The following is a 25512-nucleotide window of genomic DNA, read 5'->3' as shown; positions in this document are numbered from 1 at the left end:
AAAGTCCGAGTACCGAAGCTGAGATAGTGGAAATGAGCCGAGTACCATACGCTTCCGCATTTGGCTCAATCATATACGCTATGACTTGTACTCGCCCTGATGTAGCCTTCGCTTTGAGCATGGTTAGTAGATATCAAGGGAATCCTAGCAAGGCACATTGGATTGCGGTGAAAAACATCCTTAAGTACCTTCGGAGGACGAAGGAATGGTTCTTAGTCCTCGGAGGGAGTGATGACTTGAAGGTGCGAGGGTATAGTGACGCCAGCTTTCAGACCGACAGGGACAACTACCGTTCGCAGTCGGGCTGGGTCTTTACCCTAAATGGAGGAGCAGTGACATGGAAGAGTTCCAAGCAGGAAACCGTAGCTGATTCAACGTGCGAATCAGAGTACATTGCAGCGAGCGAAGCGTCGAAGGAGGCAATATGGCTAAAGAACTTCATCGGTGATCTTGGAGTTGTACCTGCCATAAAGGAGCCAATGAAGATTTTCTGTGATAACGAAGGCGCGGTTGCCTTGACCAAGGAACCGAGGGATCATGGTAGATCAAGACATATCGACAGAAAGTATCACTTCATTAGACATCGTGTAGAAGAAGGACAACTCGTAGTGAAGAGGATAGCATCAGAAGATAACCCAGCAGATCCGCTTACGAAGGGACTGAGTAGGGTTAAGCACTTGCAGCATGCTAGGAGTATTGGGCTGAAGGATGATATTAGCTTAGATTAGATAGTATTAGAAACGTGTAATAGATAAATGTAATTGACATTTGATGATTAAATAAAGGAGTTTTATTTATGAGTAATGTTACTATCTTATGTTAATTGTTTAGCTATTGTTTGGAATAATCGAATTGTTCAAATGGTCCACAATCGTTCATATGTTGGGAGTAGATATGAATGAAGATTGTCATGAATTGGTGTGTAGAATGTCTAAATGGTGTTAGACATAGCAAAGGATTGCTGCAACGTTCATGAGTGCTTATGAACTAGTTTTGAGCATTGGAATAAACCCGCGCTTGCTGGAATCACTTTATGGAATACGATATAAAAGGTGATCGCAAGACGATAATATCATATAGTCTTAAAACCTAGATATATGGTTTATTATTTGTTAATTGATTGTACATTGATAATACGAAAACGCATCAGTAACTTGGTGTTATAAAACGTATTGTTGTGAATAGTTGGTTAATGAATAAGTAAATGCATATAAGTCGAAGTTTATCTGTAACTTTTATCTAAGAAGGTAAAAGCGATATCTCGGCCGCTCGATGATTTGATTTGACTTATGTGCCGGGCCCGGTCAAAACTGAATTGATGTGTTTGATTAAGTTCTATGTCAAATAAATCAGAGATCGAGAAACCTAAATGCTTGACTAACCATTCTATAGGATTGTCAGCATGATATCCAACAGAGGACTGTACGTTCCCTTATCTAAAGGACAAGATTGATTAGATCAGAGTTGACAGCGTCTTTGAGAGCTACGATTGGAAACCGAATTGTACTTGTGCATATAGTTACTAGACTTATCCAAGTGGGAGACTGTTGGAATAGTGTCTAAGGCTGCAACTATATTAGACAAGTATTTGACCCGGTTGTGCATGGTCCTTTTGGGTTGCCTTCACCATAGCAACTTGATAGGATGATTTATTACGAGAGAGTAAATATTATTAATATATTATGAGAATAATATAATGAATAATATATTTGTTATTTGATTAATATAAGTCATAGAATTAATTAGAATTAATTTGGTGACTGAAAGAGATTAATTAAATAAAGGGGTATAAACTGTCAATTGTTTGATAGTTAAACTTTAGACTGTAAATCCTTATTGATATAGGATTGGACGATTTCTAGGGCTAGGATAAGCCAAAATCGTCCAAAGGGTTTGTAACAACCCGAAATTTCATGTCACTTCTTGTATCCCAACTTGTAATTCGATCCGATCAACCAAACGTTATTTTCAATTTCGTTTCCAATTTCGCTATTTTATTAAGTCATTAGTTTATATTGGCCTAAAATGACTTAATGGGTGTCTTAATACATTTAGAAACCATTTTAAACACCCAACATTAGTGATCGGAATAATTCTAGAAATTACCGTATCGGGTTACGGTAACTCAATCGGGTACGTCCAAAAGCCCCACTTAACGTCGGTATCGGGTAGAATTCTATCGTGTCCAATTCCCGAACACTATATAAACATGATTTAGACTCCATTTGAAGCCTTTGGCCAAATTCACACTAAACTCTTACAACCTCTCTCCTCCAAGCTAGAATTAAGGTCCAAATCACAAGTTTAAGGCTTCAAATCTTTAAGGTAACCTCTCTAACATGTTATTCAACATCTTTAGCCTTCAAATTGATAAACTAATTGAGTTTTAGGACCAAGAACATGAGTTTACGGCCAAGGAGCAAGCTTGGGCCGTAAACTCCATTTTATGGGGTTTTTAAGCTCTTAAACGCCTTCCTAAACTCAATTGGACTTTAGATATGGCTATGGGACTTCAAGATATGGACTTAGAACAATTGAAACTTTGATTTTGAGCCATTTGAAGGAGTTTATGGCCAAGACATAAGCTTGGGCCGTAAACTCATGTAAAAGGGGTTTTTCATGCCCTTAAACCCTTCCAAATCACTTCTATGGCTTAGGTATGAATTATAGGACTTTGGTTCTAGCATTTGGACACTTGAAACATGAATTTTGGGGGATTTAGATGAGTTTACAGCCAAGGTGAGTGCTTGGGCCGTAAACTCCCCAAAACTTGACATAAATCCAATTCTAAGGTGTTAGAAAGCCATCCAACACCACCAAAAGCCTTGGAATAAATCAAGGTACCAACCAAAAATACTTCAAGGGCCTTAAACACATCATTCATGGGATTTCTAAGAGTTTACGGCCAAGGCTTGTTCTTGGGCCATAAACTCCAAAAATTTTGGTGTTAGAATGCAAACTAAACACCCCTAAAGCCTTTAGATGAATTTTAGAAGCCCTTCTATGCAAGTTTTAGACCTTGAATCACTTTGTATCAACCTATATAAGAGTTTACGGCCATGAGGAGGGTCTCATGGCCCGTAAACTCCATAACACCCGTCATATGTCCCATAAAACTCATACTAGGTCTTGGAATAATCCTATTAATCACATGTGATTTGTTTTAACAACATTTAACACCATTTTCATGAAGATTAAGGAGTTTACGGCCAGGAGCCTATATTAGGCCGTAAACTCCCATAAAATAATCATTTTGATGATTTAAATTCATTCCAAGTGTTCCAATGCATTTTAGAAAATCCATTCTAGCAATCCCCATGTCCATTTAAGCCCTTAGATCACCAAAACCACACCAACATGAGTTTACGGCCGTAAACTCATGTGTGGGTGTGTTTTATGGTTGTAAACTCATTTAAATGTTTACTTATGGAGAGTAAACTCAAGTCCCAAGTCCCTAGTGCCATTACAAGTCTGAAGATGTCACCCGGGTCACTCCAAACGCTCGTTTTGAGGTGTTTAACCTCATTGGAGTGTAATGTTCCATATGATTAGTGAATGTATCTCTAATTGTATATATATGGACAGTATTTCATTTTACATAGGGACATCGCGAGTAATCGAACCCCGAACCAACGTCTAGTATCCAAAACCGATACGTTTCCGAGTCCGGTGAGTTCATACCCCTACCTTTTCACTGTTTTTCACTGTTTTCAGGGGGGAAGACAAGCAAAGTACAAGGGTTTTCTTGTACTCAAAACTTATTTTTCGTGTGTGTGTTTCACATTTCATATGCTTTAATACTAATATACATGACTGATAACCAGTAGATCATACAGTTCACTTAAACATTTATTTGTGAAATGGATTTTATAAACGGTTATGTTTTATATATATTTCACAAATGGTTTCTACATTTTATCAGTTAAAAGCATGACATTATAACACATGAACAATTTAATTTGTACACTGTCTTGTCCTCGGTAACATTCCACAGTGATACGCGAATGGAGGATTATCCTATTATTACTAGTAAATTTGTTATTCCGTATGATTGGAGACACGTCCTCGGCGAACACTCCACAGAGATACGCGAGTGGAGGACTACACCCGTAACCAGAATCTCTGGGATTTAGAGAGCGTGACTTGAGTGTATAGATCTATACGGGGCTAACTACCCCACACCTAGCTGCTAGCTACAGCCGAACCAAAATGGTTCAAGGGTGATGGAAGTCATAAGGATTGTGGACCACTTATTGCCACAAGGCTGTGGACTACTTATTGCCACAGGTTCAGTCTTTAGTATGGTTATAGAACTCGCAACTAGGATAACAGAGATTTACTAATAGTAATAATGAATCACATACTACATTTTTCAGATAACCAGGATTCAGTTTTCACCTTTTACATCTTTTACACCTTTTACATATGATAACCAATCTTCAGGAAGGTATGGGACCTTCCTGGGAAATCTTGTACACAACCAGGTTTAACAAAATACATCTTTTACATTGAAAACACACATACAGGAAAGCATGGGGCATTCCTGGGTAACCTACACATAATCAGATAAGAGTAATCAATTGAATAACATTACATCTTTTATAATAACTACACTTCAGGAAAGTATGGGACTTTCCTGGGAATACACTGATACATTAAGATATAAAACAATGTGCCGGATAACTAAACCATACATTGCTCTTATGAAACAACAACCAACTTTTAAGAAAATATGGGATTTTCTTGGTGTGTGTTATATTTTCAGAAACAGAAAGGAAACATAAATATTTTCACAAAACAAAACTGCTTATGAACTCACCAGCGTTATGCTGATTTTCAAATTGCTTGTGTTCTCAGGTCAACGATAGTACAGGTACCCGAAGACTTACTTGGTTAAGGATCGTGTGCGTCCAAGGCTCGTTCATTTTGTTTATATCTATATTATGTATCACAACTGTATAAACTGTGTCTTTTGAAACAAATTGTAAAACTTTTAATATATAATGTAATGTTTGTTTCACTTTACTTACTATGTACATTGGATTTGATACTCAACGTGGAGTCAACCCCGGAAATGTTTCCGCCTTCGATTTTCGGGGTGTGACAGGGTTATCAAGGAAAGGATATGGATTAACTTAAAGTCTAAGTTATCCAATTAGGGTTTAGGTTGTAACCCTTAAGGAGTCTACAAGTATAAATAGATCCCATGGCATAGGGAATTCGACACATCTCAAAAAGTAAGAGAACCCTGGCCGAATTCCTCCCCTCTCCTCTCTCCTAAATCATTCTTCTTGCTATTGGTGTTTGTAAGCCATTAGAGGAGTGACATTTGTGACTCTAGAAGCTCCAAGACCTCAAGATCAACAAGGAACTCAAAGGTATGATTCTAGATCTGTTTCAATGTTGTTATTTAACCTAATTAGTCATTAGAAGACTTGGATTCAAAGCATGTTTATTAGAAAGCCTAGATCCAAGCAATAGGGTTTTGCATGCGCACATAGGAAAGTTCTTATGGCTAAAACCCATCACAGAGTTCACAAGGACCCTCCAAGAAGCACAAAACAGTGGACGTTCAAGCTGTTACTACACCTGTCGATGCGTCTACAACTCAAGCACCTATCACTAGGTATGCTGGTAACCTCCATTGGTGCAACAGGTGCAATTATCACCATCGTATCCCCGGCCCATGTCGTTAAAAGCTCTGCAACAACTGTGGCAAGAAGGGCCACCTTGCGCCAAACTGCAAAGCACCGGCTCAACCAACCAATCAAGCTTCTGGACCAAGTATCGATCAGGTCTGCTATGGTTGTGGAGAGGTCGGGCATTTCAATAGGAGCTGCCCCAAGGCAGCAACAGCTAGCAACGCTGGGATAGCTCTGGCTATAAAGCTGGAGGAGACAGTCACCAATCCCACCATCATCGTGGGTACGTTTCTTCTCGAAAATTCTTATACTCGCATCCTTTTCGAATATAGTGCCAAAAGAAGTTTTATTAGTCATTCATTCAAGCATCTTCTTAAACATAGTCCTCTTCTAGTAACCGAAACATTTACCATCGAGATGGCTAACGGTGAGAAAGAGAACGCTAACGACTTATTCATAGGCTATACCCTTACCCAGAAATATCATTCTTTTCCCATTGACCTAATGCCAGTTTCCATAAAGATCTTTGATGTTAGCATTGGAATAGATTGGTTGACTCGCAGTCATGCTGATATCCTTTGTTACGAAAAAGCCATATGTCTTAATCTCCCCTCTGGTCAGACTCTCATAATCTACGGCGATAAACTTAGTTCCAATCTTCGCATCATTTCTTGCATCAAAGCTCAAAAGCTTCTGCGAAAGGAGTTTCATGCATTCCTAGCTCATGTAATCAATGAGAAACAGGAAGTCAAAGACCTCGAGAGCATCCCTGAAGTCTGCAACTTTCCTGATGTCTTTCCCGAAGAGCTTCCAGAATTCCTCCCGAACGTCAAGTCAATTTTTGCATCGACCTAATTCTTGGAGCTACCCCCGTAGCCAAGTCCCCATATCACTTAGCTCCAACAGAAATGCAGGAGTTATCCAGCCAGCTCAGTGAGCTATTTAATAAAGGAATAATCAGACCGTGTTCCTCACCCTGGGGAGCCCCGGTATTGTTGTGAAGAAGAAAGATGGATTCTTTCGGATGTGGATAGACTACCGCGAGTTGAACAAATTGGCAGTCAAAAACCGATATCCTCTTCCACGAATAGACGACCTTTTCGACCAACTTCAAGGAGCCAATTACTTCTCGAAGATAGACATTAGATTAGGGTACCATCAGCTTCGAGTTCATGAGAATGATGTTTCCAAGACAACATTCAGGACTAGATATGGTCACTACGAGTATGTAGTGATGCCCTTCGGTCAAACCACTTTCCTTGGTCACTTAGTAAGCGAAGAAGGCATACCCATGGACCCATCCCGAAATCAAGGCGATAGAGAATTGGTCAGCACCAAAGACACCCACAGAAATGCGTCAATTCTTGGGTCTCACTAGATACTATCGCAGGTTCATCCATAATTTTTCCTGAATAGCCAAACCCTTAACTACTCTGACACAGAAAGACTTAAACATGAGGCAGTGGCGATGGGTAGAGATGCTCAGTGCTTATGAGTGGGAAATCTGCTACCATCCCTGCAAGGCCAATGTGGTAGCAGGTGCCCTGATCAGAAAGGAGAGTCCAAGCCGCAAGGCGAAGACATTAATGGTGACCATTCATTCCTACTTGTCTACTCAGATCCGAGAAGCCCAGTTGGAAGACCTAAAACCAGAGAATGTGTTAAATGAAGCCTTGAGGGGAATGGATAAGAAACTTGAGATCAGAGGTGACAGAGTTTACTGTTTCGTGGATCGAATTTGGACCCTAAAGTTTGGAAGTTTAAGGGAAGTTGTTATGAACGAAGCTCACAGGACCAAATACTTTGTTCACCCAGGTTCGGGCAAGATGTACCTGAATCTCAAGAAACAATACTAGTGGCCAACCATGAAAGCCAATATCGCTACCTTTGTGGGCAAGTGCCTGACTTGCGCCAGGTAAAGATCGAGTATCAGAAGCTCTCGGGTCTGCTCCAGCAGCCCGAGATACCTGAATGGAAATGGGAGATGATTACCATGGATTTCATCACCCAGTTACCCAGATATCCGAATGGGTACGATACCATTTGGGTAATTGTCGATCGTTTGACAAAATCCACTCACTTCCTTCCGATCAAAGAATCATTCAAGATGGAAAGACTTACACAAACCTACATTCAAGAGATAATCCAACTGCACGGTGTACCTGTGTCCATTATCTCCGATTGAGATAACGGGTTTACCTCATGGTTTTAGCAGTCTCTTCAGAAAGCTCTTGGAAGTAAGCTGAACATGAGTGCGGCTTATCATCCTCAGACAGACGGACAAAGTGAGAGAACTATTCAGACCCTAGAAGACATGCTGGGAGCATGTGTCATCGATTTAGGAAAGTTGTAGGACACCCATTTACCCTTGATAGAGTTCTCTTATAACAACAATTCCCATACCAGTATCAAGGTTTCCCCGTTTGAAGCCCTCTACGATTGTAAGTACAGATCCCCTCTATGTTGGGCCGAGGTAGGGGACACACAGCTGGCCAAGAGTCAAATCCCCAACAGTGCTCTCACTAGTACGAAAATCATCCGTGAAACCACCGAGAAGATCATCTAAATCTGAGAATGACTGCAAGCATTACAAGATAGACAGAAGAGTTACGCCGATAAACGACATAAACCTCTAGAATTCCAAGTAGAAGATTGTGTCCTGTTGAAGGTCTCACCCTGGAAAGGCAATATACATTTTTTAAATCGCGGAAAACTTAATCCGAGATACATAGAACCTTTCGAGATCCTTGCTAGGATCGATCCCATAGCCTAAAAATTCCAACTACCTTCGGAACTTAGCAACATCCATCTTGTATTCCACGTCTATAATCTTAAAAAGTGTCTATCCGATGAAACCCTAGTAATCCCTTTGATGAGACCGAAATCAACGAAAGTCTAAACTTCATGGAAGAACCAATCGAAATCATAGATCGAGAGATTAAACGTACGAAACAAAGCCGTATCCCAATAAGTGAAGGTTTCCTGGAATGCCAAGCGAGGACCCGAGTTCACTTGGGAGCGCGAAGACTCGATGAAACAAAAATATCCGCATCTCTTTTCAATTATATGATTCGTATCTTAATTCTAATTTTCAGGACGAAATTCCCTCTAACGGGGGGATAATGTGACAACCCATATTTTATTTCGTCACGGTAACCCATTTCCGTTAGTAAAACCGTTTGTATTTCAATTTTTCCGTTAACATTTTGGATTAGGTCATTAAAATTAAGACTTTTATTTTGACCTCATGAGTGTGCAAACCCATTAGAAACGCGTGAAAATACCCTCGTTATTTATTTAGAAAAATTTTAGTTACGACTAAGTCGTAATTACGACAATTAATCAGGTACGACCATAAGCCTCGTTTAATGTCAGTATCGGGTAGATTTACACCGAGCCACAAACTCAAGCCTTATATAAAGGATGAGTGAACTTCAATTTAGCTTTTTACCACCACCTCATAACTTTCTCTCTCTAAAACTCGACTTTGATCCAAAATCATCCATTTCAAGCTCCAATTTGGTAAGAAATTCATCCTAGCTCATAGTATAACATGTTTGGCTTTCAAATTCGTGTTTAAATCATGAAGGAGGACCAAGAACTTGTTTTTACAGTCTAGGAACCTCCCCAAACCGTGAACACCTATAAATGGGGTTTTGAAGCCCCAAAACCCTTCCAAACCACTTCTAGTGCTTAGATATGACTTAGGGGCTTACAAGATTGGACTTAGAACATCAAAACCTTAACATTTGAGGGGTAAACATGAGTTTACCGCCCAAGAACATGCTTGGACCGTAAACCCTCATTCATAAACCATAAACACCTTTTAAGGTGTAAAATTGCCCCTTAAACACCTCCACAAGCTTCCATGAGTGCATAAAACCTTATATTCCTTCATGAGATGCACCAAAACATACACAAATGAGTCACATTTGAGTTTACGATTTCGGAAGGTCTCCTAAAACCGTAAACACTCCTTCTTAGACCACAAACACCTCCAAAGGGTGTTAAAGTGCCCTTAACACCTTGTATGGCTTAGAATTGGACCTAGAACTTTGTATGCATAACCTACAACCACCAAAACACATGATTCATGGACAAACATGAGTTCACGGCTGTAAACTTATGTGTTTAAGGTACTAAACTCACCAAGAACACCTTCATAGACCGTAAACTCCTTTTCCAAGGTCAATTCAAGTCCTGATCACTTCCTAAGCCATGGAATCAACCCTAGAACCTTCCTTTGTGCATTGTAAGACCTTTAAGTATCCAAGAACACACTACCCATGAGTTTACGATCGTAAACTCATGGGGATATGGTCTTTGAACCGTAAACACCGCTAAGGGATTACTCTTGAAGAGTAAACTCCTTATCTAGGCCCTACACATCCTTAGATACTACTCGGATCACTCGTAACACTTGATATGAAGTCTTTTCGTGCCTCAGAGTGTATATTCTTATCTAATTAGCAGTTCAAAGTATAATTAGATACAATTATGTATCTCTTCATATTACATAGGAACCTCGCGTGCACATAAGCCCCAAACCGACACTTAGCATCCAACCGACACATTTCTCGTCCGGTGAGTTCATACCCCTACACCTTTTTCCGTGTTTTCAATGTTTTCAGGGGGGAATACAAGCAAAAGTACAAGAATATCTTGTACTCAAACTTATTATTTCATTTGAATTGTTTCATTTTCCGTATGCTTTTAACAATTGAAATCGTATTAACCAATCGTTTGAGTTGCAGTGTTAGTTTTCAAACTGATTGCAAATCTTATTACATAGTGTTATATTGTATATTTTGCAAATGATTTTCCACTTCAATATTGTTAAAAGTCATTAAACTTAGAACTTTAGATACGTCCTCGGTAACACTCCACAGAGATACGCGAGTGGAGGACCCCCTTTGTAACTAGAACTTAAAACAGGATTTTCCGCATTATTACTTGCAAATTTGTTAATCTTAATAATTGGAGACACGTCCTCGGCAACACTCCACAGAGATACGCGAGTGGAGGACCGCCCCTGTAACTAGAATCTCCTGGAGGGAGAACGTGACTTGAGTGTATAGATCTATACGAGGCTGACTAAAATGAGACCAAGAAGCTTTATTACACAAAAGTTCTTTAAAGACCTTTTTTATCGCGGAATTAGACCTGCTATTAACGTCGGCTTTTCGAAACAGGCCTAGCCTTACTCTCTCACTCCAAAATACCAGTCACCTTCTGGCCATTTGCATTCACCACAGCGGCTTACCTCATAAATCGTCTACCTACCTCCACTCTACATAATCTCTCCCCATTCCGATGTCTCTTCCAAAAAGAACCAAACTACCTCAAACTAAAAAGCTTTGGATGTTTATGTTACCCATGGCTCAGACCCTATTCCCCTCACAAACTCCATCCAAAATCTACACCTTGTATCTTCGTTGGTTATTCACCCACCCAAAGAGCATACTATACATATGACCCTAGCTCTTCTAAAGTTTAGACATCTAGACATGTTATCTTCATAGAAAATGAATTCCCTTTCACCAAACTCACAAACACCTCACCCTCTCACTCACCAGTGAATCTTGATGACTGGGTTCCTCTTTCTCTTCCAATTCTCACCTCATCTACTCATTACCCACCATCACATACAGACCACACAACATCCTTCACTCCCACCTCCAGCCCTCTTTCCTCTCCTACACCTAACAAAAATATAAACCTCATTCCATCTCCCATCCATGATATCCATTCTCCCAACTCATCTCCTCCAGCTACAAGAATGAACACTAGACCAAACCCTAAACCAAACACACGTTATTTCAACTCTGATTTCAAATTTTATACTGCTTCTCCCTCTTATCCATTAGAACCTACCACAATCACTCAAGCCCTTAAACATCCAACATGGAGCCAAGCCATGCAAGAAGAATTTGATGCCCTGAAACGCAACAACACTTGGTCTCTCATAGCTTCTTCTCAAGCACAAAACCTTGTTGGATGCAAGTGGGTATACCGAACCAAATATACACCAGATGGATCCATTGAACGCCTAATAGCATGCCTAGTTGCAAAGGGTTTTCATCAGCACCCCGATATTGACTACAAAGAAACTTTCAGTCCTGTTCTAAAACCAGCCACCCTACAACTTGTTCTCTCTTTGGCAATCTCACATGATTGGTCCTTAAGGCAACTAGACATAAACAATGCCTTCTTGCAAGGAAACCTCCATGAAGATGTTTACATTTCTCAACCCCCAGGATTTGTCCATTCCTCATTTCCAAACCATGTTTGCAAGCTAAACAAAGCTCTATATGGTCTCCGTCAAGCATCTAGAGCTTGGTATAATGAACTCAAATCTTACCTAAAATCTCATGGCTTTAAAGCTGCAATCTCTGACTCATCTCTCTTTATTCTTCACCATAATTCCTTACTCATCCTAGTTCTTACTTATGTATATGATATCATTGTCACAGGACCCTCTCCCACACATCTCTCACAATTTATTACTAATCTTGCTAATAAATTCTCTCTCAAAGATTTTGGTCCCTTATCTTATTTTTTAGGGATCGAAGTAATTCCTAACTCCACTGGTATTCTTCTATCTCAAAGGAAATACATCATTGACATCATTACTAGAGCCAAAATGAGTGATTGTAAAACCGTTTCAACACCAATGACTAGTTTTGAACCTCTAACCTTGACAGGTGGTACACCTCATTCATCACTAACTGAATATTGTGCCTTAGTTGGTGCTTTGCAGTACTTATCCTTAACGACCAGATATATCTTTCATAGTTAATCGCCTGTCTCAATTTATGCATGCACCCACTTCCTTACACTAGACAGCTTTGAAGCGATTACTAAGATATCCGCATGGCACTTTACACCATGGTATACTCCTAAAAACGCAACTAACCACTCACTCTCCATGCATTCACTGACGCTGACTGGGCTGGTGACAAAGACAACTATAGAAGTACAACCGGATACATTGTCTACCTCGGCTCAAATCCTATCTCATGGAGTTCAAAACGACAAAGTACTCTTGCTAGATATTCCATCGAAGCTGAATTTAGAGCAGTTGCATCTACAACAACTGAAGTTCAATGGCTTACATCATTACTCAGTGAACTTGGATATCAATCTGCAACTACACCAGTCATTTATTGTGAAAATATAAGTGCCACCTCCAACTCAGCAAACCCAGTTTTCCCTTCACGAATGAAGCATCTTTCCTTAGACATCAATTTTGTACGCGAAAAGGTCCAGCAAGGTTCACTCAGAGTTCAACACATCGCTGGAGATGATCAACTCGCCGATGCTCTAACCAAATCTCTTCCAAGACCACGTTTTCACTACTTACTATCAAAGATTGGTCTCATCTCCGGATCGTCCATCTTGCGGGGGCATATTAAGCCACAACAGGGACTACACCTTATTTACCCACATGTATTTTTACCTTGTCAAATGTTGTTATACTTTCCGTGTATATCGCAATTAGTTAGGTTTAACTTGTTATAAGTACCTGCTGTATGTTGCTCTGTAAATATACAATAACATCAAAAGAATTTCCATCTCGCCCTTTCTTCTTCTTCTCTGTATTCTTAATATGGAATAGCTAAAAGGATGAACATAATATTGAATTCGAGGACAAAGAGTTTGAGACTACATTCATGTTTGCCAAAGATGTTTTGGGAAGGTTCAGTTACCACTTGGAATGAGCATTTGTATAGACCACACTGCACATAGGTACATATTCTATGGGTATAACTTTTGGTTGGAATGTCTATTTAGATTTAAAATTTAATTCTTTTTATTGTTCTAGTTAGATAAAAAAAAAGTTATGATTGCTTATATAAAAAATATATAAAAATTAATGATAAGGTGAAAACAATTAGCTTTGATATCCTGACTTCGGAGGACCGTAAGTCATTAAATGTAAAGTCAAAAACGACAAAATTATTATGTAAAATCATATACAAACTCTAAACTACACGTTGAAAAATGTCGCATGCTAAAACGATTTCAAACGAATGAGATATGAATGTTTTATAATTTTTACATAATAAAAAATACAAAAAATATTTGAAAAACAGAAAAATTCCAGCTTTGATATTCTGACTTCAAGGGATTGTAAGTCATTGAATATAAAACCAAAAACGAAAAATTATTGTCTAAAATCATGTAAAAACTGTAAATTACATACTAGAAAAATCTACATGCCAATCCGACTTAAAAAAATGATATTTTCATTTTTTTTTAAATTTTCATAGAATACAATATACACACACAAAAAAAGTTGAATGAGATTTGATCTTTTAAAATTTCAGTCAAAACAGGTTTTTTACACGGACCCAGATGAACAAATTTTGTTTTGTATCCAGACCTTTTTCTCACAATACAACGAATTCCGAACCAACCCTAATCTAATAAATCGTACGTGTCTGTGCCGAGTGCCTAAGTTCCCTGTCTAGTCTGGTCCGTAGGCCCAAATGCTCACCCTAGTTAGCATAGTAGCTTACTTAGTCAACCATGGACCCTTAATCACATATGGTTCAAGATTCTAAAGGAGGAATGAGAAGACCAATATTTATCTTTGACATACTTGAAAGTTTAAATCGTATCTATTATATAATATTAGGATCAAGGTTAATAATAAAGACTAGACAAAGGAAAAGGCGACAAAGTGTATCTTGATTAGGTATTAGTTGGATGTTATAAGATATGATTTCTTGGGATGATTAGATATAATTATCATGAGAAGCGGGTATATCATGTTCACAGAGAATGTCCTCTATAAAGTTACGGTTGGAGAAAATCTTGAAGGAAAGTAGAAACCAGACGGGAAATATTAATTTCTATTCAATTCAATTACGGAGAATGACACTACATGACCTGTCTGTACTCTAGAGATATGTGAAAGTTTTAGGAAGAAATAGAAGCTACGATGAGTATGAGGAATTTGGAGATAGTGGGAGCATAGACGATAACTGATTTTAGAGAGTGAAGCGATGAATGAGGCAAAATTCATACCCCAACTAGCATAAGATCTACTATAGAAATAGGAACTCCAATTAGATATTCTCCAAAAACAGTTTACCTGTCGAATGTGGAGACAAATTATTATCTAAAGGCCTTGAGCATGAAAGATTCCATATAGTGGAAGAGTAATGGTGGATGAGTAAAGCTCACTTGAAAATAACCAAATTTTCTCCTCCGTCAATCTACCAACAGAGAATGAATGACTACAAAAGATGTGGGTACTGAAGTTCAAAGACGATGATGGACATGATAAAGAAGGACAAGGACAAATTAGTGATCTTTGGTAATGTGCTTCAAAAGGTCTATATTAAGAGCAACTAGATGTAAAGATTGCATTCCTGCATTGAGACCTTGATGAAGATATATACATGGTACAACAAAAAGGTTTTCAGATAGCTAGTATAGAAAGCATGATGGGCAAGTTAACGAAAAATCTATATGGATGGAAGCAAGCTCAAAGGTAATGGTACTTTATTTTTTATAGTATTATGTACATAAATTACTATGTGAGTTGTTAGATGGTTCTTTGTTGCTTCCTAAAGAAGTTTCGTTCCTCGTATATCATCCTTAGATTGAGTGTTGATGACATGTTGTTGGCTGGATCAAGCATACATGAGATCGGCAAATTGAAGTAGTAGTATTTCAAATAGCTCAAGATAAAGGACTTAGAAGCTACCAAAGAGATTTTATACATGAGACTAGTCAGAGGCAGCTGTTGGTATTCTAAAGCGCACCCAAAAAATGTGTATCAGGAAAGTCATGGCGAAATTATACATGACAAATATTAAGGCCAAAAGCACACGTTTGAGGAGTCTTCTGATATTCTCAAAGAAGGAATCCCAAAGAAGGATGCAAATAAATAAGAAATGAATAAAATTCCTTATGTCACAACAATTGGATGTTTGATGTTTATTATGGTACATACTATGCCATATGTTACTCTTGTAGTGAGATTTATTAGTTGATTTATGTCAAATCTAGGAAAGAAGCATCGGGAAGGAGTCAAGTGGTTTCTATGCTAGTTGAAAGGCACTCTCCTGGTTGCTTTATATTTCAATAAAAAGAACACAAATGTAGATTTTGGGAGGTTGGGTAGATTCAAATAAAATAACACGATTTATGGGTTCACTATATGGGTACATCCACCAATTGGATGTCCAAATTACAAAAGATTGTTGCTCTGTAATTCATAAAAGTATAATATATGGCAATTATAGAAGCTGCCACATAGCTTATATGGTTGAAGAACTCCGAATCAGAGTTTGGCAAGAAACAATATAACTATGTCCTACATTGTAATAAACAAAATGCAGTGAAAATGGAGAAGAATCTAGAGTGTCGTAGCATTCTGATAACCAAAGTGCAGTTTACTGGAGTAGTTAGTTTTGTAGAAATGCCAAGGCCATTGAAAGTTTTTTTTTCGAAAAAACTAAATGGTAAAATTCAACATGTCATTTTTATTTTTTTTAACTGCGACATAATCAAATAAATCTAAAATTTCGTTGTAGATAGTAATAATGGTCTGATTAATAAAAAAAACATCAAATGGCGTCGTTCCATTAGAAAATTTTAAATATCACTTTGGTTGCTACGGTTACAAAAATATAGTAACATTTATGTAATCTGTCCACTATTTTATTATTCAATCTCAAAATACATGCACCCATTATTTGTTTGAGTTTCTTACTTTTGCCATTACACTCCTCCCCTCCCCTCTTGTATTCCTTATCTTCAATGTATACTCTTTCACTTTCTAATTTGTTCTCTTTATCATCAATTTTGTAATTTGTTCAAGTAGTTTCTCTTTGCTTAGATGTAGCTTTGTTGATGATTACTTAATTCAAGACAACTTGTTGACAACGACATGATTGTATCATATAGCCTCCAGACTTATAAATCCATTTAAGCTCTTCTTAGCTTATTTGATTTCCTTTTTCAGAAAGAAAAAAAAAATGTATTTGGCTACTTCATGTGTAGTCTTTCAACATTTATTGCAATTGACATAACTTGGATCAACAAATCCTGCATTGAGGAAGGGAATTGAATTTGCCAGGGCTCAGAAACTCTCTAAAGAAATTGGTGAGTATAGTTATCTTGTATAGTCATCCCCATGATAACCTTATGCTACTCGAAATTTTTTGGTATTGTGGTCGATTGAAATGCCAAAACCAACCATAATCTGATTCTAGATTTGGATTCCTATTACATGGCTCCTGATTCCTATTCTTTCTGTACAAAGTTAGGGATCTTCTTGCTGTTAATAACAATTTCATAAAAAGCAAGCTTACTTGAAATGTCTAAGCTTTAAATAACAATCTTTCTTGCTCCTGATTCCGGATCCATACAAAAACTACTCCCTGAGTAGAAAGTTTCACATATGGGTCCTCCAAGAACACCAACAGCTTCACCCATGGACACCCCATGCATGTACAAATTGAATAATTTTTTTGAGTACTGATCGTTATACATCTATTTTCTGTTTCAGGTAAAATCATTACCATCAAAAACATTATCTTCAGAGTTTGCTAATGCAACAGTAAGTTGAAGTTTCTCACTGATTTCTGTATATTTTCCTAAACAAGAAAACACCTTACAGAAGTGAGGCTTTTCCATCAACTTTCTAAAGACTGAAGCAACTGCAGGTTCTAGATGAGTACTCTTCAAGTCTTTTTCAAATATCTTGAAGTGAAGTATGCAATACTCAACAAGTAATATGCTTTCTTCTGTTCCACGTTCAATATACTGCAATGTGTCATGGTCAATTTGAAATTTATGTGCCGGATTTGATGTTAATGTTCAGAATTCACCGAGACAGATGGAAGAGGACGGATGCACAAATGACGATGTAATGATGTTTGATTATATGTTTTACAAGTGTAGAAATTATTTAGCTCTGACGATGTGTATTTGCTAATTGAAGTCTTCATTTAACAAATCCATTTTTCTCTCCGTTTGTTATGACGTGAATTGGTAAGGCTATCATTAGAGATATTTGAAGAAAAAGAGAAAGCACATCAGGTGTTCAACAAAATTCCTTTTTGAAATCTGGGTATTAAATGCCAATTTGAAATCTGGGTATTTGTAACTGGAACTTTCCCCACCAAGGGATACCTGGACAATTTCATTGAGATCAACTTCTCTCTGTAGCACCTCAAGAGCCCTTTGTCATGATGTTCTGAACAACCAATAAACTTAACATACCAAAACAAAACAAAACAAAATATCCTCTAAAACAAGTACTACTGTCGGTGCCCAACTTAGTCCCACTCACATTGCGTATGTATGTAACAACAGCTTTGATACTTTTTTTAGAAAATAGAGCAAAAGGATGTAACTTAGGGCAATGTTTGCCAAAACTTTTTATGACTTTGAGATTATGAAGAATATGAATTATTGAAAGATGATGAAATTTTTTAAAGCATTAAGATGAAATCAACCACCACAGGCGAAGTTAAAATAAAATAAGTTACTTAAAGAACATATATATAATAAAATAATTCAAATTATATTTATGAGAAAATATTAGACTTTGTATGGTTTTCTTTTAATATTGTAGGGATTGTTTGATATGGTTTCTAATTGGTTCCAAGTGGGGTCCGGGTCAAAAAAAACCAATTATACATGTTTAATATTGCTTTTTAACTATTGGACTCGGTCCAAAGGGCTGACTCGGTCTGTGAGCAATTTTCTCTTCAAAATTGAAGAACCTACTCTTTCTTCCTTCTTCACTCGCCATCACCCCACATAACGATTGTGGATCAAACAAGCCCTTGAAGGTTTTTTCTTCTTCTTATTGATCAAATGATTATTGTTACTTCTATGTTCATGTTTGGTTAAGTTATATAATCTTGATTTATGCGCAAAGGGGAAACCAATTCGGATTGAGCTCAGAAATGAGGATGTTGCTCTTCGCTTGAAGATGAACGAACTGTAGGTGTGTTTTCTAACCTTCAAAATTGATCTGATTTCTGAAGTTTTATACTCGACTTCCTTCAATTTCATTTGGATTTACTCAATTCTTCTCAATTCACACAAAAGGTATCACCTTCTTTCGCGTTCTTCTTTTAAACCAGCTCACCGGATACAAAAACTACAAACTCATCAGATTTGTTGGTCATTTGATTTTAAAAATACAAATCATTTGATTTTAAAAATCTGGTATTTCACTTGTTCATCGAGGGTTCTTGTTCCTGTTGTTATCTTTACTCATCTGACTTATAATTGTTTGATTTCAATAGGTAAGTTCATACTTTTTATTTGGTGTTAATTGTTTAATATAATGCCAAAATAAGTTTTTTTAAGCCAAATAATGATGTAAATTTTAGATTGATTAATGCATACAATTTGCTATTTGTTAGGATAATCGAACTTGATTAGTTATATAATACATTGGTTAAGTGTGATGTTGAGAGCCTTGACAATTTTGCCCTTACATTGAATTGATTCTTGTTGCTATTTTGAAGTGATACGTATAGTTCTTACATTGAAATTTTGTGTACATATTCATGATGTAATGTTATAAAATAAACAGTATCATAAAAGAATTATTATAAAAATGTTTTTTAAGGGGTAATATAGTAAATTTTCATAGTCAGACGCTAAATCAGACAACATGTTCACTCGAAAGTTAACTTGGTCAGAACTTCTGACCCAGTCAGCTCTATGGCTCTACCCTAGTAAGCAATTATAAAACGACCTCTTAGAGATTTTAATTGTTACTTACAAAACATATATGTAATAAAATAATTATAAATATATTTGTGATGCAATGTTGCTGCATTAACCTGTCAATGAAATCAGTAATCAAAAACAATTTTAAAATTTGCCTATATGTGGTAGTTTTATATACGTTCAGTTATTAATTAAGTTGAAAATCATAAAAAATGCAAGAAACATAAGGATAGTCTCGCAGTCGTGTTGTAGGAATCATAGTCACAAGGAACATGGAACATGTTGAAACGTGGAAAAAAACCGAAACGAGGATCTTTAATTTTTTGTTTTTAGTGCGGAGGGGGTAGCTTCATTCGGAACGTGAATCTCATACGCAAAACGTTGTACCAAGTTACTCTAGTACGAAGTACCACATATAAATGGAAAAATATACATTGTGATTTAGTAATGCATTAAAGTAAAAATCATATTATGTAAAACATAATTATTTCAAATTTCATAACTTCAAAAAAACATGGTTCGTTAATAGAATAGTAAAAAACACAAACATAACATGAAATTAATCACCATTTTGCCTTCCCATTCCCAACCACACTAGCATCGTCTACGTCTAAATTCTACCATTGCATGTCCTCGAATCTTGCACTTGGCCCTTCCAAATATGCATTTTTCAGATTCATATGCCATTTTTTGCGTGGGCCTGTTTTGTAACTTATAGAAAATATGATTGTAGGTGAATATTAGAATGGATAAATACAAGTTTTTCAGCCCTTTTACTATTTAAGCGGTTTCCCTTAGCATTGTGTATGTGTAGTGTCCTAATTTTCACAATAAATTTTTAGATAAAAACCATTTTCAAATTTCAACCATCCACAAAACTGTTGTTTCAAAACATAAACCAAAAAAGAAAATCAAAGTATCATAACAATGCGGAATATTAAACATAAAAATTATTGATCAATGTGTACAATCATGTGTTCGCCTTCCCACGATCCTCAGAAATACCTGAAACGTTTAATCCACAATTGTAAGCCAAAGCTTAGCGAGTTCCCCAAAATATCATAGATAACTATAGATAACAATAACATGTCCGCAACAATCTAGTGTCCAAATTAACCTACAACAACGAGTCTGTATCAACCCTGGGTCCGTATCAACCCACAACAAAGCATGCAATATATAATCAAAAAGCAAGACCCAACTAGACTAGAAAACAACCATCACCTCGCAGATAAACTAGATAACAAACACCATACATAAATACTAGTACATCAGTTTCACACACCACCCACAAATTAAATCAAACGTCAACCTCAAATACGACCTAAAACCCTAAAGTTTGACCCAAGGTCAAACTTAGTCAAAACGTCAACAGGAAATTCTAGTCATGTTGGGTCAAAATATGGTTTATACTTTACTTTTCTGGGCAATTATATTTTTGTGTAATATTTTATGAATTTATGGTCTAGTTTACGGCTGAGTTTACGGCCGTAAACACCTTACGGCCGTAAACTCATTTACGGCCCCTGCGTGTCCGGCCCATATTCAAGTATAAATAGAGGTGTTAGGGTGAGGAGTAGAGAGGGATGAACCCTAGAGAGTTTACGGCCAGAGAGAGAGAAACAGGAGCTTTTATGTGTGTGTGAATCTTTTGTATTTGGATCATAATTCATATCAATATATACAAAGATTCATATTCTTCTTCTTCTACTTCTCTTCTTATTTAATCTAACATCATCCGTTTGATTGGGATTCCGCACCATCAAACGGATCTGACTGATACACAGGCAGATTAGGGACTTTACAATTGGTATCAGAGCCAAGTTGTATCAGTCAAAATGATTTATTGTTTCATCCAAAAATCGATTCTGTGTTCTCGGTCCAAGCTTACGACCATAAACACTGAGTTCACGGCCGCAAACCAGTCAATTTCATCAATTGTGAAGTCTAGATTCTTGGGCCATAAACTCTATTTTGGAGCATTACTTGATCTTATTTTTGAAATATTTTTGCGTTTTTGGATAGATCTCGCAAAAATAAGGGGGGTTTGTTCTTCGTGTTTTTCATAAAAAAAGGTTTTTGATCGAGTTTTGAAGCTTTAAAGTCGAAAAATCGTTGTTTTTCACGTAATCGTTGAAGGGTTTTCGGCCGGAGCTTAATGCCGGAAACAATTCACGGTCGGAGTTTACAGCCGGCAGCGGAGTTCGTGTTTGCGGCTCGGCTCAGACGTGGCGGCTCGCGGCTTGGATAATGGCTCGGCTCGGCTCGGCAGATCGGCTCGGTGGATCTGGGTTCAGAAGTCGGCTTGCATTAGCGCTTCAGCAAAATAAAGGACGCAAAGATAGGGGGAGGCGGTGATCGAACCCACGACCTCTTGATCACAAACCAAGCGTGCTTAGCCAACTCGACCAACTGAAATTTTGTTTCAATCCCCTGTAATATTAAACTTAACCTCTCTTAGTCGCAGCAAGTTTCGCATTATTTACACTTTCTGCCCAAAAACTGAATTTCTTTTATTTTTAAATTCATTTTTAATCCAAAATAAAAAAAAAATTAAATAAAATAATAAATAAATTAATTAAATAATAATAATTGTTTTTATATTTGACTTTTTATTTCAAAGTTTGACTTTGACTTTCAAGTTTGATTTTTTTTTAAGTTTGACTTTTTCAAGGTTGACTTTTTCATGTTTGACTTTTGAGTTTAAATTTTTTTTTTTCACTTTTAAGTTTTATTTTAGCTTCTAGTTTTTTTTAATTGATTTTAAGGTCTACGAGGGAGTTGAAAACATGAAAGAAAGTCGTCAGGATATGTTAAGACAAAATTTCAACTTTTTCGATGATGTCCCTGGAGAAACTCTCGAAACTCAGTTGCAGCGATTTACTACACTCACTACCGAGATAAATATAGCTGGGATATTTTTGTCTAAATCTGAGATAAACAAAAAGCTATTGAATTCACTTCCAAAATCGTGGGATATGAATGTAGCTGTCATCAAGAAGACAAAAGATCTCAATCGTCTTAGTATTGTTGAAGTAATTGAAGAGCTTGACGCTTTAAAGAGTTCTGTAAACCTTCCGGTCAATGAAGTGTCATGTTCTCATTCATGTGAAGTTTCGTGTTCTCAATCATGTGAAGATACGATTAAATTTCTTCGGGATCAAATTGATATATTTAAAAGAGAAGTTGAGGACCTGAGATATGAAGGATATCAACTCAGAAAAGGACAGAAACCCTTGAAGGCTGAGTTAGAAGCTAAAACCAAGGACTTTAGGAAAGTTCAGGAAGAGTATAGCAGCAAATGTGAAAATTATGATTATGTTAAGAGACAACTTGTTGCTGTAACTGAAGAACTTGACGCTTTAAAAATGAAGTGTGGAAAAACTGATGTCAGTTTCAAAAATTATACTGCGTCAAGTCAGACAGTCGAGTCCTTATATGAAACCCAGTTAAAATTCAAAGAAAATCAAAACAAGGGTCTAGGGTATGATAGTGTACCTCCTCTTTATAATCATAACTACACATCCATCCCTATGACACAGGATGAAACTGACAGGGAGCCACATCTTCAATATGGAAAACGAGTTGGATTTGTGTCAGGAGGAGTTATTAATGTTGAAAATACTGATGTTTCTGTTACATGTGCAGGTAAAGTAGCAGAGGATGAGAAAAAGGAGAGTTCTTCTGAACAAACAAACGACCCCTTGAACTCTAAATTTGTTGCTTCTAATCAACCTGCTGTTAGTAAATATAGGCCTCCAATTCCAACGCAACAGAGTGCCTGTCGCAAGTGTGCGTGTGGGAAAAACAAGAGACAAGGCAAGGATATGCCACCAGGGGCAGGAAGAGACAACTCCCCAGTGAAGAAAAGGACATGTTTTCACTGTGGAACACCTGGACACATTGCCAGAAATTGTCCTAATCGCGCGTATGTTCCCTACTATGCACAAGGATGGAAAAACATGCCAAGTGGGAGATACTTCAAAAGAAACCCTTCCAGGTCATGTTCAGACAATGGTGACTGGAACGCGCACAAGGCCAAGAATCAAACTCACAAGGCCAAGCATCCAACTCCCAAGGGAAAGAAGGGAATGCTGGCCCAGAAGTATAGTTCAAGAAATGCTCCTGTGAAACCAAGACCGGCTAGGTCAAAGTCATCTCGGTAGCCGGCTTCAATTTCCAAAGCAAGTGTCGAGGCACCCATCCGATCCAAAAAGAAATGGGTTAAACCCAACTACAAATGGGTTCCGAAGGCTCACTCTCCCAAATCAACTAACGATTCTACTATTTCTACATCTTCTGTTTGTGATAAGCAGGACATGTCTTGGGAGAGAGTGTTGTGCAAGGATGACAAAGGTCGGCCCAGTTTCAAAATGGACTGGGTTCCAAAGACCAACTGATCTCGCTCTGTGTCGGAACAACTATGGAGGCATATCATCAAACTTTGGTTTGTTGGTAGTGGCTGTTCTAGGCACATGATAGGGGACATCTCTCTACTGTACAACATTCAGGTCTTTGTTTGAGAGTATGTGTCCTTTTGCGGGAAAGGGAGAAAAGAAGGGTGTAACAGCCCGGAATCTCAGGTATTGTTAAATTATGTTTTTGGGGGTGATTTGAGAGGGGACTCGGCGAGTTGGAGCCTAGACTCGCCGAGTAGCATCGCAGACTTGGTCGCGGGTTCGCGACTGGACTCGACAAGTCCAGATATGGACTCGGCGAGTCGACGCTGTACAGCAGAAACCCTAACCGTTCGGTTTTGGATCGTATATAACGCCTCTTAGGCCGTCATTTTCCGTCTTTTGGTCGATTGAATGGAACCCTAATCGTTGTGGACGTCTAGAGCAGGTGAGAAAGCTATTGGAACTTGGAGGAACTTGTTAGGCAAGAAGAAGAAGAAATTGGCCAAAGGAATATCAAGGAGGATCGAGTCCTGAGGTTTGGGGGACACAGAGAGAGCGTTTTTCAGGTAATACTCGGATCAATTCTGTTATCTTGATGTGTATACGAATCTAGGGTTTATGAAACCCATTTAGTGATTAGATGGATTATTATGTTATTGCCCAAACGTTTATACCCCCAGTAATGAGATGTTTAGAAGTCCAGAAAGTCCCATGATTGTATATCTCGGGACCATACGTAATTCAGGAAGCAGTTGCTCGTCTGCATGGCCTGGACTCGCCGAGTTGTTCTTCAGACTCGGCGAGTAGCTTGAAGATTTACTGGGACTCGCCGAGTTGTTCTTCAGACTCGGCGAGTGGAGTCGGGGTGGCCTCGCGATTCTTCCAGGAGTAACTCGTCGGGTCGAGGAGAATACTCGACGAGTAGATAGGGAATCTCAGAGAGTTGGAGGACGTCTAGACTCGCCGAGTCCGGTCGAGTTGACCGTTGACCGTTGACCAGAGTTGACCTAAGTCTGACTTCTTAGGGATAGTCACACTTAGAAGAGATAAGTGTTAATGAGATATGTGATGTTATAGGGAGGTTGTAGCTCGTCGGATTGTACACGAGTCATTTCGGGATTTGCTAGCTTTCAGCTTCTACGAGGTGAGTCTTCTCACTACACTGTACCCGGAAGGGTTTGACTGTGTGACCGGAAGGTCAGATATGATATGTGATATGTATGCTATATGTGATAAGTTATTTGTTATATGTGTGCTATGTATGTTATGTGGGCCGGAAGGCAATATGTATGGGCCGGAAGGCGATTATGTTGTGGGCCGGAAGGCGTTGTATTGAGGACCGGAAGGTCAGGGCCTGGAAAGGCGTATGTGCGTAAGTGTATATTGGGGGACTCACTAAGCATTTATGCTTACAGTGGTTATGTATGTGTTTCAGGTACTAGCGAGGACCGTGGGAAGGCACCAGCGTGATCGATACACACTGAAGATTGTTTTTATGATCTTGGGATTTAGACTATTTGTATCTGATATAATACTTAAAGTTATTTATGCCTTGTTTCGAATGGAAATACCCTATTTTTTTTTTATATGAAAATTTTGTTTAAAAATTTGAGTTGTTACAATTGGTATTAGAGCCTTGGTTTAAGGGATTCGGGTGCACCTTCGGGGGTAACTGAACTCAAACCGAGGATTTGAGGAAACTTTTCAAATAAAGGCATAAACTTTTGTAAATGGTTTTGTGGTAAGCAAGAAAGAAG

At 37.9% G+C, this 25512-nt stretch overlaps 1 long non-coding RNA gene across 1 annotated transcript; it reads left to right on the top strand.

Annotated features, from left to right (window-relative positions):
• The first annotated feature begins 18345 nt into the window (after positions 1-18345).
• On the top strand, positions 18346-25322 carry LOC145051315 (uncharacterized). The gene is made up of 3 exons (XR_013683537.1): positions 18346-18460; positions 18550-18618; positions 25191-25322. It is a non-coding gene; the product is annotated as an uncharacterized LOC145051315 (long non-coding RNA).
• Positions 25323-25512: the final 190 nt, after the last annotated feature.

This window comes from Lactuca serriola, chromosome 5 (assembly GCF_051521515.1).
Source record: "Lactuca serriola cultivar US96UC23 chromosome 5, Lser_US96UC23_V15, whole genome shotgun sequence".
In the NCBI taxonomy this organism is placed as follows: domain Eukaryota; kingdom Viridiplantae; phylum Streptophyta; class Magnoliopsida; order Asterales; family Asteraceae; genus Lactuca; species Lactuca serriola.
Note: the sequence above shows the minus strand (reverse complement) of the source record. Positions and strands in the feature narration are given on the sequence as shown.